Source organism: Phyllostomus hastatus, unplaced genomic scaffold, assembly GCF_019186645.2.
Source record: "Phyllostomus hastatus isolate PE091 unplaced genomic scaffold, TTU_PhHast_1.1 phas_scaffold_21, whole genome shotgun sequence".
NCBI classification, from domain to species: domain Eukaryota; kingdom Metazoa; phylum Chordata; class Mammalia; order Chiroptera; family Phyllostomidae; genus Phyllostomus; species Phyllostomus hastatus.
The window spans coordinates 46805217-46820300 of NW_025334017.1; the positions used below are offsets into that span (position 1 = coordinate 46805217).

Below are 15084 nucleotides of genomic sequence, written 5' to 3' on the forward strand. Positions count from 1 at the left end.
CGACCGGGTAGCCCGCCGCTGAAAGCGCCCGGGGCAAGGAGTCGGCAAACGTCCTTCCCTCCCGCAGGCTCAGCCCCACCGCCGGGCCCTCCGCATGCGTTTGAGGGCTAACCCTGCTGCTCCCTCTGCCTCCGGAAGCCGTGGCCTTTATCTTCTCTGCAAAACTTATCTGCCAAATAGAAACGGACGCAGGGCCGCCCCCGACGGGCCAGGCGCCCCACGCCAGGCGTGTGAGGAACAAGGTGTGTGGCGGCGACCCTGGAGTAGGGCGCCCTCCGGTCACGCGCCGCAGCGCCCAACATTGCGCCCGCTGGAACACGTTCCGGAAACTTCAGCATTGGGAGGACGACAACAGTGATCGTGAAGGTGACAATTGTATCTCTGTACCCTCAGCGCCGCGCTTGGCCCAAGGGACGGCCCTCAGCAACGCTTTCTGGATGGATACATGAAATGAATCCCAGGTCCTTTATTCTCGGCGCTCAATGATAAAGCGCTCTGAGGTCCTAGCCCAAAATAACGCACATCAAGTGGTACCGCTCTGCACCTGCTCTTCCCACCGGAATAACTGCTGCAGCATGTCCCCCGGAGCTCTCCCGCTTGGGCAGGCTCTGTGCCTGACTGAGACAGTCTGTTTCTGAGCACGGCGACAGCCCGGGGCAGGGACACCCCGAGGCAGTTCTCAGCGGGACCAGCTGTGCAGGCAGCACTGGGCTAATAATAAACAAGGCTAAACAATGCAGCTCTCAGCTGGATCTGCAGCCCGTGGGAGCTGAGCGCTGGACTGGCCGTTCTTGAACATCTCATCTTCCTGCGGCCCGTCCCCGGGGCCTCTCTGGGGCCCGGTGGGGGCTGGAGAGCCGTGAGTGGCCGTTCACAGCTGGTGCTGAGCTTGGGGAGCCGGGCTTGGCGGTCAGCTCTCCCCGCCTGTGCTGGCGGCTCCCAGGGAAACCGGAGGCCCGGCATCCTGACCCAACTGGTTCCGACATCTGTGCTGGGCTCCGTGGGCTCACCCTAGTTCTGTGGGCTGTGGCCTTCAGGCTGTACAAGGAAACCCCGACTGAACAATGAAATGCTACAGACACTCCCTGGACACCGATGGTAGGACAGCACTGGGGGCAGGGACGGGCTGTGAAGTGGATGCTGTCTTCACACTGCCCGCAGTCGAACAGGAAAGAAAAACACACAGACACATCCTTCTACTAAAAGAGAGAGTGACACCAAGTACCAATGAGAGAAAGTGGGGGGGGAAAGGAGAGGTCCAGGGAAAGAACTGGAGAGGAAGAGAAATTATTTCTAAGTGGAAGAAAGCCCAGCAGGAGAAAACAGTAGGATTTATGCCTCCATCCCTCTCATCTTTAACATGGGGACCGCGTCCAAGTTCACCCAGTGCTGTGAGCACGCGGGGACGCCTCGGCGGGGCAGCTCAGCCCCAGGAAAGGGCTTGGGAATCAGCTGGCCTTGGCCGGAATCTGGGTTCGGAGACTCAGCATCTGTGTGAGTTTGGGCCGGTCACCCGGCCTCTCTGCACTCCAGAAGCTGCATCGGTGAAAAGGGACTCGTAGGGACGCTTTCACTTTGTTCTCTGATCTGTTGTAAAATTTTTATCTGTTGTGAAGACGGCATAAGGAAGTCCACATGCAGTGATCGGCCTGGGAAAAGTGTTCGCCTGTGTGTTGAATGAATGCGTACCTGAAAGAGTGCCCAAGTGCGTTGTCCGGGGGAGGAAAACAGAGAGAAACTACTGCCTGTTGCTTCCGGCCTCTCCCTGCTCTGCCCACTGGAAAGATATAAACTCTGGGAGAGAGGGGCCGAGTCTGTGTCGGTCTGCACAGCGCCCCCAGCAGGGAGCACAGTGCTCGGCACGTAATTTGTACGGGATGAAATTTCCTTTGCAACCGATAAGCTAGTCTTTCTCAAGTCGTTCGCCCTAGGTCGGGCTTTTGCTAAGGGCCGTGCAGGCAGTAGGCCTATTACTTAACTGTCCAGGCCAACCATGAGAAAAGTGGTCGGGTTCTCTCTGTTCTCTGGGGGAGGAAACAGAGTCCGAGGGGTTAAACAAGTTTCCCAAGTCGGAGCTAGTGACTGGCGGAGTGGAATCCGGGCCAGCACTTCCCGAACCCCAGTGCTCTCCTTGTCACCCGTAGGTCCCTCGGTTGGCGCATCGCCGCTGGGTGTGTCGGGGTGGGCATGGGACGCAGCACAGACCAGCAGGGCAGGGTCCAGGCGAAGCGCGGACAGCTGCCCCGTTCTGTGCAGCGGACCGGAGCTCGGGCAGGGAGCATTCGGACCAGTCGTGGGAGTCCAGCCCTTTGAGGCTGAATTCCACGCTGTCTGCCCGGCTGCGCGGCTTCAAACCTAGGCAGCCTCCGCTCGCGCACTGAATGACAGCCCCTCCGCTTGGTTGCATTTAACCTCCCGCTCTGTCCCATCCAATCCAGGGTCTGTTCGCGTGCCCTCCTCCGGCTACGTCGGGTGTCCATGCTGGAACAACCAGCTGCCGGAACCATGGCCTCCCCACGGGACTGAGCCCCTGACAGTGCCAGGGCCACCCACGGCTGGCTTCCCGAGGGCACATGGAATATCCAGACGTTGGCGGGCGGACAAGGTTAGCAGGTGACGTCCCCGCCCCAGCGGAGCTCAGAGCCCGCAGGAGAACGTGAAATCCACCGGTTCCATGATGGACGTGCGTCCGCACAGGCCAGGTGACCGGCACAGGGAATGGGCAGTCCATTCCACGCCAGAGTTCAGGCTTAACTGGTGACAGAGAGATGCACCGGAGATTCTCAGACTGAAGGTGGGGTGGGGGGGGACAAATGCCATCTCAGCAGAGGGGGCATGACCGTGGGCTGCAGAGCTGACACCTACCTCATTCCCAAAGGTGTGGGGAAGAAGGGCCGTGGTGCAGAGGGTCCCTCTGTGGCGTGGAGAAGGGCAGGGGACAGAGCCACAGGGAGGAGGGGGGTTCAGGGGCACGGACAGAAAGGGCCTCAGAAACCCGCTGGAGAATTGCCTTCCCTCCCGGACGGCTGTGGGGTTCTGGAGAAAGCAGGTCCCACCGGGGCTGGTTTTATAAGTACCTGACCTACGCAGTCGCACGGCGCCTGACACCAGGCCGAGAAGAACCCCAAACTTGGTTCAATGCTCTTTTACCATCTTGATATAAATAACAATTTTCACTTTCATTTTGCACTGGGCCCTGCAAGTTCCACAGCTGGCCCCAGGTTCCTCAGTGATGACAGCAGCTCACACCTGGGAGTGTTCATGGGACAGTGAGCAGGGACAGTGTCACTTGCTCACCACTTGCTGGTGAGAGAACTCAGGCCCAAGCAGGTCAGGAACCTTGGCAAAGGCTGGTGGTGGGGGCAGGATGGAATCCAATTAGCTGGCTTCGGAGTCTGTCCTCCTGGCCACTCGCACTGGGTCTCTTCACTCTACATTCCCACCATCGAGTAGAGTGCCCTGGGTAGCCGTGCCTTTACAAGTGTGTCTTTATTCTTTCCACGTCCACTGACCAGCCTTCCACCCATCCATCCAGCTGCTCACCCATCTGTCCACCCACCTGCCACTTCATGCGTCTGCTCATCCGTCCATTCATCCATCCATCCACCCATCCACCCGCCCGCCCATCCATCCACCCGCTCATCCATCCACTTGCTAATCCATCCATCCGCCCACCCACCAATTCATCCATCCACTCATCCACCCACCACCCATCCACCCACCTGTTCATCCATCCATCCACCCACCCACCAATTCATCCATCCACCTATCCACCCACCGCCCATCCATCCACCTGTTCATCCATGCATCCACCTATCCACCCACCCACCCATCCATCCACTCACTCATCCATCCATCCATCCACCCACCCACCAGTTCATCCATCCACTTGTCCATCCACCTACCCACCGACCACCCACCCATCCACCTGCTCATGTGTCCATCCACCCAGCTTGGTTAAATGTTTTTTTACTCCCTTGATATAAACAATACCAGTTCATCTATCCACTCATCTGTCCATCCATCCATCCATCCATCCACCCACCCACCCACTTACCCATTCACCCCACAACTCAATAAACTGCATTTTCCTTCAGTTTCCTACAAAGCCCATGCCAAGATAGTGCCTGCACCTAGGAGCTTAGATTAACTTGGGTCCAATGAGACTGTGTTCCAAGCACCATGAATGGAAAGTTGAAAACTACTTCATGGCCTCCACAACCAGGAACCCAAGACTGTCTGCAAAGGAGATGTCCAGCCCGACGCACCTGCTCCATTGCGGCTGTGACTCAGCCCCCCACGCAGGCCGCCAGGGGCCAGCCCGGCCTCGGTCTCAGCTTGAAGTGAGATGCATCTCCGAGGAACATACTGACTTTAAGTTAGATCCACATAATACATTACGCTGACGTCCCAGACGTTTGGCACATACATTATTCACTGGATTTTGAGTCAACAGGTCCAGGGGGACACTCAAGCCACACAAACGAAGAAGAAAAGACAGGTCTGTGACTGTAGTAAATGTGGTTTCTTGCACTTTGGTTCCAGGTAGCCAATAAAGTATGAAGCAGAAAGGCAAACCATCTGAAAGGTCGATTATTTCCCCGAATGAGGAGGGAGGGTACAGACTGCCCTGGGTTCTCTTCTCCCCCCGCCCCCTGATCCCCCACCCCCCGCCCCGCCACCGCACCTGCGCCAGCTCCCGAGTCTATAACGCGTCTTTCCTGTGTATTTCAGATTCGGTGACGCAGGGGGAAGGCCTCACGGGAAGGGTCAGCCAGCACCCCCTCCTCACCCCTTTCCTATCTCAAGCCAGACAAAGCTCACCCGCTGCCCAGACCCACACCGCTGAGTGGCTAAAAGCCACTTACCTTTGACTGGGCAGTTTCTGAGTTTTGTTCTGCTTTTGCAACAGATGGCTGAAGTCGAAACGCCCTTCGGCAGGGCCGCCGCGGGGAGGTTGAGAAGAAACACGCGTCCAGATCAGATGGATTTGGGGTCAGCTTTGGCCCCCCCACCCTTGCTGGCTGCGGGACCATGACCTGATCATTGCCCCTCTCTGGGCCTCGGTCCCCTCGGCTTCCCATAGGGTTCGTGGGGCCCCCGCATGAAGAATGAGAGAAACCGGCACCAGGAAAAGGACTTACTATAGCTGCTCTCACATAGTAGGAGCCTCCCCCTCGTCCGCGCACCACCACGGAACGCAGCCCCAGCCGGTCACTGAAAGAGGATTCCTGACCTCTTTTTGTTTCCAGTGCCCGCGTGCTTTTGAAGGAAATCTCATTCTATTATCAGAAGCAATTATATTAATATTCATTTTATTCTCCCAAAAGGCAAACACAGGCTGGCACATTAAAATACCAAGCTTGCTACTCTACCTAGAGCACAGGATTCCAACGATAGTCTTATCTTTAAATATTTCCTTTAAACAAACTAAAAAAATAAGGCAATTTATTCTCAGTGCATTTTATATTCTGATTTAACACCAACAAGATTCCACAGAACCCCGGGTCCCGCCGTCTCCTCCCTTCCCTCTGCCCGCCGTGACACCTCAGCCATGACGGTGCACCCAGGAATGAATTTTTCAGAAAACTTGCACCAAGTCCTTAAAATGGCAAGTGCTTTTATATTTAATTGTGGCCATTTCCGGTGTAACTTATTTTAGAAAGTCTACGCCCCTGCCTCCCTTCAGCAGAGTTCACAGACCGTCATTCAGATTTTCCTGATGAGAACTCATTGTCACATGGGAGAGTGAGTCACTGTTTAGGGTCACCGTGCCTTGGCACCCCCCACCCCGTGAGTCCTCAGGCACGGACACCTCCAGAGTCCCTGCACCCACGACCCCAGCATTCGGCCCGGGAGGGCCCCTCGGCCTACCCCCTGGAGAGGGTCCCTTCAAGGAAGAGTTCCCCCCAACTGGCTCAGTTCTCATAGCAGAACGCCAGCCTCACCCGCCTCTGAGCCGACGAATACGGGTTAGTGTTTAATCAGAATCAACGCTGATGCATCGACTACCAGGGGCCAAGTATCACAATGGACTCTATCAATTTGATTTATGTGTTTTTTTCATTGGATTGTCATTCGAACTCCCTAATGGGTTGCCCATTACGAGAGTTAAAGACACTAAGGTCGGGACAGGTCAGGTGCCATACGATGACCATGACCTAGAGAGAAGCCAGGGTGACGTCTGGGTTACGGGGAAGAGGACCACCCAGACGCAAGCCAGGAGGGGGTCCCAAAAAGGGAGCCAGTGCAGGAGAGACGGACGGGGGAGGGCTCACCGGCCAGGGCTTCCCGCAGAAGTCCAGAATGACCACGCCGGGGAGACACAGCGCGCAGGCTGGGAGGGGAGGCCGTGGCCCACGGGTGGCGGGAAGGAGTGCGACGTGGGAGTGGAAATCCTCGTGCATCACTCTCGGAGCGCATGCACATGCAGCTGCGTGGAGCGGGGGACAGCTGGCCCAGCTGACGCGGGCCGGCCCAGGTGCTGCAGGGTCGCAGCGCTGAACTCGGAAGGCCTCCGAGACAATGGCGGGGCCTGTCGTGGGAGGAACACCACCCCAGGCGCCGGCATAATGGCCGATGAGCGCAGCTTGCTCGTTGGTGACAGAAGGAGGAGAGGCCGGTGCAGGGCAGGGCAGGGCAGGCCGGCCGGGGGGTACCGAAGCGGCTGGCACCCACTGCCACCCGACCGACGGCGCTTTAAGAGATGAGCCGGAGAAGGTGTGGCCAAATCCAGATGGGAATCGGCAGTAGGGCCCCTTGGGCTCCAAGCATGGAGAAGCTTAGGGCGACCTCTGTGCAGTGTATTTCTGTGACTCCCTTGGGGGCACAGACACTCAGAGCGTGGCATGCCCGAATGTCACGGCCCCAAGGAAGCAGCTGTGGGGGAGCTCCTTTGTCTTCAAGGGAGACGTGGGGGCCCGCATGGAAAACCGATGAAAACTCGGTGGACACGACTGGCGTCCGGCCCTGAGCACCACGCCCCCACCAGGCTGGTGTGGGGCTCGTCACTCTGCTGCGTCACTCCACTGCCGTGCTGGCTGGGGACCCATCACTGCCCTGCTCTCCTGGAAATCTCGCTCAGCGGGGAGGAGCTGCCCCACCCAGAAAAGCCTGGGCGGGTGTGCCTCCCGGGGTCAGGTTCACAGCCCTGGAGGACTTGCCTCAGGGTGGAGGACATGTAGGGCCTTGCGCGCCCGGGCCCCTGCCGCGGTCAGGCTGGGACAACGTGAGGCCACGCCACCAGCCATGCCTGTCTTCTCCCCCGTGCTCTCTGCCCCCGCCCCCCCCAGCCACTCTGAGACCCTCACGGAGAGCAGCACCCCCTCAGGCACTCACACAGGAGCCCCTTCAGGGTCCACGTCTCAGGACGGAGGATGCAGCCCTCCCCCTCAGGACCGCAGACGGGTAGGATCACTCCACGGAGGCCAGGTACCCCTCCAGCCACTCGGCCAACAAAGGTCAGGCGAGGGTGACCTGCCAACCTGGCGTGTCCAGGTGAGGGGCTTCCCTGCATGCAAGACTTTCAGTTTTCGAACTGGAACAGTCCTCCCCCCACAAAAAACGTTGGTCCCTCCACCCAGAACTGGGATTTGTCTATACGGTGCTGCTCTTCCATTTCCACGAGAGTTGCCTCGTGTGTCCTGCACACCTGCTATCTCAGGCTCCACCAGAGGCTACGCTGCCCCGTGGGGGTGGGGGGTGGGGGGCAGGGGGTGGGGACCGGGGGTCTGCAGCCTCCGAGAACAGGCATTCTGAGGCAGGGGCCAGGAGAGCCTTCCTGGGACCCCAAACCCCTCTGATGCATTGGTCTGTTTTCTTACAGGATGACTGCAGACTTCATTAGATGCTTCAAGGGATCCTTGAGATAATTAAGGTGAAGAACAACTGCCCTGAACGATGTTGTTATCTCTGGATTACACAGGACAGCGGGGCACCGCACTTAACGTGTCCTGCTCGCGGCCCCCCGCCGCCGAGGTGCTCCCCAGCGGAGAGCCGAACACCCTTCTCCGCAGTCTCCACAGCTCGGCAGGTGGGAGCCGGCCGCCGCGCTCCTCAGGCTGTCCCCAGCCGCGTCCCCGGAGGGACATGTCCCTTTCATTTCATTGAAAGGCATTCGTCAGGCTTGGCTGGGAAGAGAGGACGGACAGACTGTTCCGGGAGAAGGCGGAGCCGCGGCCAAGGCCCCCGTGCGTCGTCTGTCCCTGAACTGAAATCCTCCCTTCCGACCAGGAGCTCCCGACGCACCGGCACAGACCCAGCTTATTTAATTAATTGACATCGCGTGCCCCGTTATGGAAGACCTCCGGCATGACTTCTGCCGTACGTGCTTGGAAAAGAATCATCTGCCTGCTCCCGGAGGGCGGGGGCTGTTCCCAGCTGCTGCTGGGTGCGGCTGCAAACAGGGCCAAGGCCCTGCTCCGGGGAGCGGACTGGCCTGCGGGGGAGACGGCCGATAAAGAAGGAAAGGAGCCACCTGGCTGGCGTAGCTCAGTGGATTGAGCGCGGGCTGCGAACCAAAGTGTCGCAGGTTCGATTCCCAGTCAGAGCACATGCCTGGGTTGCAAGCCATGACCCCCAGCAACTGCACATGGATGTTTCTCTCTCTCTCTTTCTCCCTCCCTTCCCTCTCTAAAAATGAAAATATAAAATCTAAAAAAAAAAAAGGAAACGAGCCCCCTGTTGTAACGTCACAGACACGGATGTGGCGAGGAATGCGGCGAAGCAAGCGCAAGCGGGCTCCGTGGCCGGGGGCTGGAAGGGGCTCAGGAGGGCGGTGGTCCAGGGCGGCCTCTAGGAAGAGGGGACCTGAAGGAGGGAGGGAGGGAGGGACCCTGGAAACACCAGGGGCAGCTCATCCCGGCCAAAGGTGCGGAGATGAAGCGAGAAGTCCTCAAGGCAAGAGGGTGCTGCAGGGTGTGTGCTTTTCGTCTGTTTTTTTTTTGTTGTTGGTTTTTTTTTTTTTTTTTGGATAGGCAGAAGCTAGAAGGACCTTCTGCATCCTCACTCCGCACTCCTCCCCTGGGTGGTCAGGTCCTCTCCACACTCTCAGCGAGCACCTCTGTGCTCACTTAGGAGGTTCCCTAAGTCCACAGGTTTAGCCAAGAACTCTCTTCTGAGCTTGACCGGTATCTCTAGTTCCCTACAGCGTGCACGGATGTCCTCAGTGAGCGACAGCTCTTCTTATACAAAACAGAATTCACCATGTCCCCCTCGAGATCTGTTCTGTCCCCTGTGTCCCTAGGCCCAGGAGCACGGACGAGGACAATCCATCAGATCAAGTCGCCCAACTCAGAGGCATCCCTGGTCCCTCCCTATTTATTAGACACTGCAGGTTGAGTCATCCGGAACTTGCCACCACTCTACCGCCTTTGCATTCCTCGGGTTTGTCCTGTCGTCTTCATTCCCAGCACCTTCGCCTTGGCCGGGGCCGTCCTCACCCCCGTCTACCTGGAAGCCCCCCACCACGTCTCTCTGCCCCCCTCTTACTTCCCCGCAAGGCGCTCTAGTCTCCAAGCCGCCGCCAGAATCCAAAACGCCTGTCTGTACCCATCATTTCCCAGTTTGAGACCCTTCCACTGGTGGACAAAGCCGGAGGCATTCCACTCCCTGGTATCGAATTACACTACAAAGATACGGTCATCAAAACAGTGTGGCACTGACGCGGGAACAGATGCACAGACCCGTGCGGTGGAGAAGAGAGAGCCCAGGAATAAACGCAAGCATATTCGGTCAACCAATCTTTAGCAAAGGTGCCAAGGCCACGCAGTGAAGAAGAGATAGCTTCTTCAATAAACGGTGTTGGGAAAAATGGGTATCCACATGCAAAAGAGAAGAATGGAACCATTAGCTTCACCCATACACGAAAATCCACTCACAATGGATTAAAGGCTTAAACCCAAGGCCTGACGCTGAAAAACTAGGAAAACAGGGAAACACCCCTTGCCATCATCTGGGTGATGATTTTTTTTTCCATAGAACACCAAAAGCACAGGAAACAAAAACAAACAAACAAAGAAACAAAATGCTACTCCATCGAGCTACAAAGCTTCTGCACAGTTAAGAAAGCAATCAACAGGGCGCAGAGGCACCTATGACATGGGAGGGAATATTTGCAAACCATATGTCCGATAAGGGGTTCATGTCCAAAATGTGTAAGACACGTACACCTCCATACGAGTAAAAACGACCCAGCTGAGAAACAGCCGCAGTCTGTGACCAGACGCATTGCCAAAGCACACCTGCGAACAGCCACCAGCTGCCTGGAAGGATGTCCCCCACGATCAGGGAGACGCCAGCCCGCACTGAGATATGGCTTCCCACCTGTCAGGACGCTCCGTGTTAATTATTTTTTAAGTAAAAGAAAAATCGGTGAGAATGTGGAGGGCAGGGATCTCCAGCAGATTGTTGATGGAAGCACAAATTGGCGCAGTCACTGTGGAAAACAGGATGGAGGTTTCTCAAAAATTAAAAATGCAACTGCCGTGTAACTCGCTTACAATCCTGCTTCTGGGCGTTCACCCGAAGGCGCTGCAGTCCAGATCTCGCAGAGACGCCAGGCTCCTCGCAGAGACGCCCGGGCGCAGCAGCCATCTCCACGGCCGAGACGTGGCCGCAACCCCAGCGTCCTGCAGCGGGCGCGGGGACCCAAGTGCGGTCTGCGCACACAGTGGACTGTCGCTCAGTCTTAAGGAGTCCTGCCATCTGTGAGGACGGGGAGAATGGGCCTGCTCACCACTGACTCCCAGGGTCTGGCAGGAGGAGGGACACACAGCAGGTGCTGGCGCAGAGTCCCTGCGAGGGCACGCCACCGCGCCTCCCAGGCCCCCAAGGCGGAGGGCCCTGGGCCCTGGCGCCAGTTTCCGTGGCGATGCTGAGACGCCCCACCCAGCCGCCCCTGGGGTCTGCGCAGGCACCTCCAAATGACTTCCGACTGAGCAGAGACGCTCGGTGCCACGGGGCGGCCAGCGTCTGGGAAGCCCAGTGAGTACTCAGGATGGCCATGAACTCCCTCCAGCTCTCGGGTAAGGTCAGGCTTCACCCCTCCGGGGTCGTGAGGTCTGAATGGAGGCGATCTCCCAGGACAGGTGGACCAGCGGAATGGGAGGGGGGGTCAGGAGAGCACAGCGCCGGCACCAGCAGAGGTGGCATGGAGTGGTCACCACCCCCTACGTCCCAGGGTCCTCTCGGACATGCTGGCCTCCTCCAGACTGGAGACGGTTCCGAAAGGGTCAGAAATTTGGAGGCAGGGATGTGGGCCCCTGGTGCACCCGAGGGTGAGTGTGGACCGGAGATGAGCTCTGAGCCCAGGGCAACCCGAGAGCTACGGATGGAACCTCGGGGGGGAGCGGCTCGGATTGGTGTGGGGGCACACGGGAAAACGGAGCTAGCTGGGGCCGCTGACGCCATCCAGGCCGGGGACGGGTAAGGAAACTGAGGCCAGGAAGGTGAGGAGGACAGGGCACCAGGCCTGCGAGCAGGTGGTGTCGGAGCTTTGGGGGGGGGGGTGGGGGTCTCAGTTCCTGGAGGGAAATCTTTAGCATCTTGCACCCCCCCTGGTGTCTCACAGACGGGGCTGTTGGTAAGGGGTCTACTGCTCCCTTCTTACTGCCTTCTCTCGCTCTCTCTCTGTCTCTCAGACGCAGATAAACTGAAGGGAAAAAATGCATTTGGGGCATTTCACAAACTTCGGGAGTCTTCTACTATTGGCCATGGTATCTGATCTATCATTTGGAATTCGCACATGTCCTGTGCTCAGTGCCAGGCACGGCCCCTTTCCCAATGCGGACCTTCCCGGCCCATCTCGGCAGGCCGTTGTCACGGAGCCCAGAGGAGGCGGGTGGCCGCCGGGTGGGCGGAGCCGGAAGCGGAGCAGCCAGGGTCCCCAGCCCGTCCCGTCCGATGCTGCGGCCATCAGACAGGGACAGTGTGCTCACTTTTTTAGGACAATAAAAAAAAAACAAAACACATTTTATTGGCTAGAGTATTTTGCAGTTTGTGGAATTCCTTGCACCGCCTATGCAGCCGCTCCAGCCCTCGGCCTCCCTGGGGGGTGGTGTGACCAGCCATGTTTCCCAAACGAGGAAATGGGGGGACAAGAGAATCAAGTGTCCTCCGCCCAGGCCCCCTCGGAGCCGGGACCCCAACCAAGGCTTTCTGGGTCTACCTTCTGCGCTTTTCCACTGCACTGGGCTGAACTCAGGGAACGGAAGGCAGGGAAATGCATTTTAACGTTTAACATCTTCCATCAGACGCTTTCAGCACATGTTACGCCAAGGCCATTCAGCACTGGATTACAGCTATTCCAAAACACCCACTTGAGAGAGAGTGAGCATCTGAAGGTAACACATGCGTTCTTGCTTTCCTCCCTCTGCTTCAGCGGGCCGGCACTCCCCGGCCTGCTGGGTGTTCCGCGGGCGCGGTGAGCGTGCGCCAGCTGCCGGGGCCACAGCCCCGGAGGAATGGGGGGGCGGGGGGAGGTTCCTGTCTTCAGGACGTATGCACTCTAGAGAGGGGACAGGCCTGGGCGCAAGCAATGTCAACACAACACAGCACAAGCTGTCGCAGAGCAGGTCTGCAGAGCTCTGGGAGCAGAGGGGAGAGAGGCAAGAAGGCTTCCCGGAGGAAGGGGCATGTGAATTTGGGCGGCGAAGGGAAGTGAGAGTTGGTCACTGTGGGGAGAGACCAGCAAGACCAGCGCAGGGGATGAAAGGGCAGGACACACCGTCAGCCAGTCCTGGCTCCGTCCAAAGTCACGGTCCCCTTGGCGATCCCATCAAGCCGTAAGCATCCGGTCCGACCGGGCCAACCGCTGGTGAACACCTGGCACTACAGGGTGAGTCGGAGGAACGTGAACCCTGCCCACGAGGAGCCCAGAGTGTGTCCAGGGTCCTTGCCTCACCCACGCTGCAGGGAGCCCCAGTGTGTGCCCCTCCTGCGGACCTATCCGGTGCTTAAGCACGGCCCCAGCTGAGCAGACCCTGAGTCCCCGGACTAGATGAGAACTGTGTTTGACGGCAAAGCCCTTGACCTTCACCATTTGTAAACAAGGGTGATGGCATGGTGCATTTCCCCTGACAGAGGCCCCTTTCGGTGTCCCTGAGGGGACCTTGGACCCCAGCACAGCGTCCCCGCTGTGAGTCACTGGCCAGAGTTTCCACTCCCTTTCCGTAGCTGACGGCTGCTTAACGACTCGCTGACAGGAGGAAAGGGGGTTCTTTAAAAAGAAGGATAACCCCTCTTATCTTCGGGGCACCTTAGGTTTGGAAAAGCCCCCCCCATCCATCACCCCACCCACTCGACTGTCACCCGAGCAGGCAAGCTGCAAGTGTTGTTCGTGTCCCCATTCTACAGATGAGAAAAAGGAGTCCCGGGGAGGAGGAGAAGCTCAAGGTCACGCGGCAGGTACGGCAAGAGATCAGAACTCAAACCCGTGTCTCCTCGTCCCTTCTCTGCACCGTCCCATCTGTCTGAACACAGTCACATCTCCTCATGACGACACAAATCCCAGCTGAAACGCTGGTCAGCGCACATGCCTGCCGGCTACGGCATAAATTAAAAGCCCAATTAAAGAACACGGCCTTTTAACTGGGACTGATCTCCGACCCCAGAGGCCGGGGTATACAGAGAGAGCCCGTGGAAATCGACGGCTGCCCCTCCTGGAAACCACCCAGAGACCCACTCACCCACAGGCAGCAGCCTTGAGACCCGAATTCTTCGCCTAACTTGACTTCCCTTCGCCATCATCTTCTGGGGGCCTGGCCTTGCTGGGCTGGGGCTCGGACCAGCCCTGGGCCCCTGGCTCCCGGCCCGCAGCCCAGGACAACAGCCCATCCCTCCGCATGGACAGCCCGGGCACCTCGCAGCACCGACACGTCTCCTAATGTCAAGAGCAACAGAACCCGATGGAAAGCAAACCTCCCTAGTTCGGCCAGAGAACGGAGGCACGTTCTCCAGCTCTCTGAAAGTGGAGTAGTTTGCCAGTGGCCAGAGTCCTGGGGGTGGCCAAGGAGACGAAGGGTGTCATCATAGCCCCTGTGGTCTTGTTTTGCTGGCAACGGCATGGGCGGGGGTCGCTGGAAACAAGGTGAGGAGAAAGGGAGGGGGCGTCCTGACAGCTAGTTTATAATGTTATTCCCATTCTCGCCCACCCCTCCCGCCAACGGCAATAACAACATCAACCCCAGGGACACCCTTGGGTCTCGAAATGGCAATAGTTCCCCCTTCCCTGGTCTAAACAGCCCTCCAATTGCCGGGTTTGAAGCTGGCCGGACAGACCACGGGCTGCTGTGAGCTCTGGTCCCAGTCCATGTCATAGCTGAGCTGCAGTAACCAACCCCCACCCCCCCCCCCCGTCCCCAGCTGAGCCACAGCAAGAATGGGTCTCTGGGTCAGCCTGAACCACAGAACCACTACCACCAGCCCGTTCACCCCTACACGGTCTTCTTGCAAACCGGGAAGCAGGTCCAAAGGCCGGTCGAACCTGCTTGCCCAGGGTCTGGACCAGCTCCCTCAGCCTCCAGCTGGGACTTCCGTGGGGACCACCTCATTAACCCCAGATCTCCCCCCTATGGCATCAGATCCCCCCCTCTGCCCCCTCCAGCCCTGTCCAGATGTGCCCGACACCAAAGGACAGGGAGGTTGGGGGGGATCCAAGGGGATAAACCACATTTCGCGGCGGAATCCCTGTTAAGTAATAGAAAGCCATCCAACGAGCAGCCACGCTTCCAGAAACGTCACCGCCACCGAGGAGTTTGGCAGCTGCCGACGCGGAGTGCTCTCACCTACCTGTCTCCCACCGCAGGGCTCCCCTCCGTCACCTCCTGGGCCACCACTCCTGGGTCCCTCTTGCTCCTCTCGTCCCCTTCGCCAGCCGCCAACACTCGCAGCTGCGGTGGGTGGCCCGCGGAGTCCCGGGCACCTGTGAGCTGGGTCTCAGGTCCCCTGGCGGCGAGGCTGCCTGAAGCGGGAGCGAGAGGATGCTGCCCTCGCCTCGGCCGCCGCCGTGGTGCTGATGCCGTTGCTATGGTTATGGAACTCCGCAGCTGCCCCCTCTTGGCGCAACAGCTGCCCCGCCGCGGCCTC

General features: G+C 58.5%; 1 protein-coding gene across 2 annotated transcripts in view; it reads right to left on the reverse strand.

Annotated features, from left to right (window-relative positions):
- The window catches only part of FAM135B (family with sequence similarity 135 member B), a 156739-nt gene extending 141876 nt beyond the window's left edge, over positions 1-14863 (reverse strand). For both annotated transcript variants that reach the window (XM_045861243.1, XM_045861242.1), the window contains exon 1: positions 14788-14863. The gene's annotated coding sequence lies outside the window, so the exon portion shown is untranslated. The remainder of the gene's footprint in view (positions 1-14787) is intronic.
- Between the last annotated feature and the right edge of the window lie 221 nt (positions 14864-15084).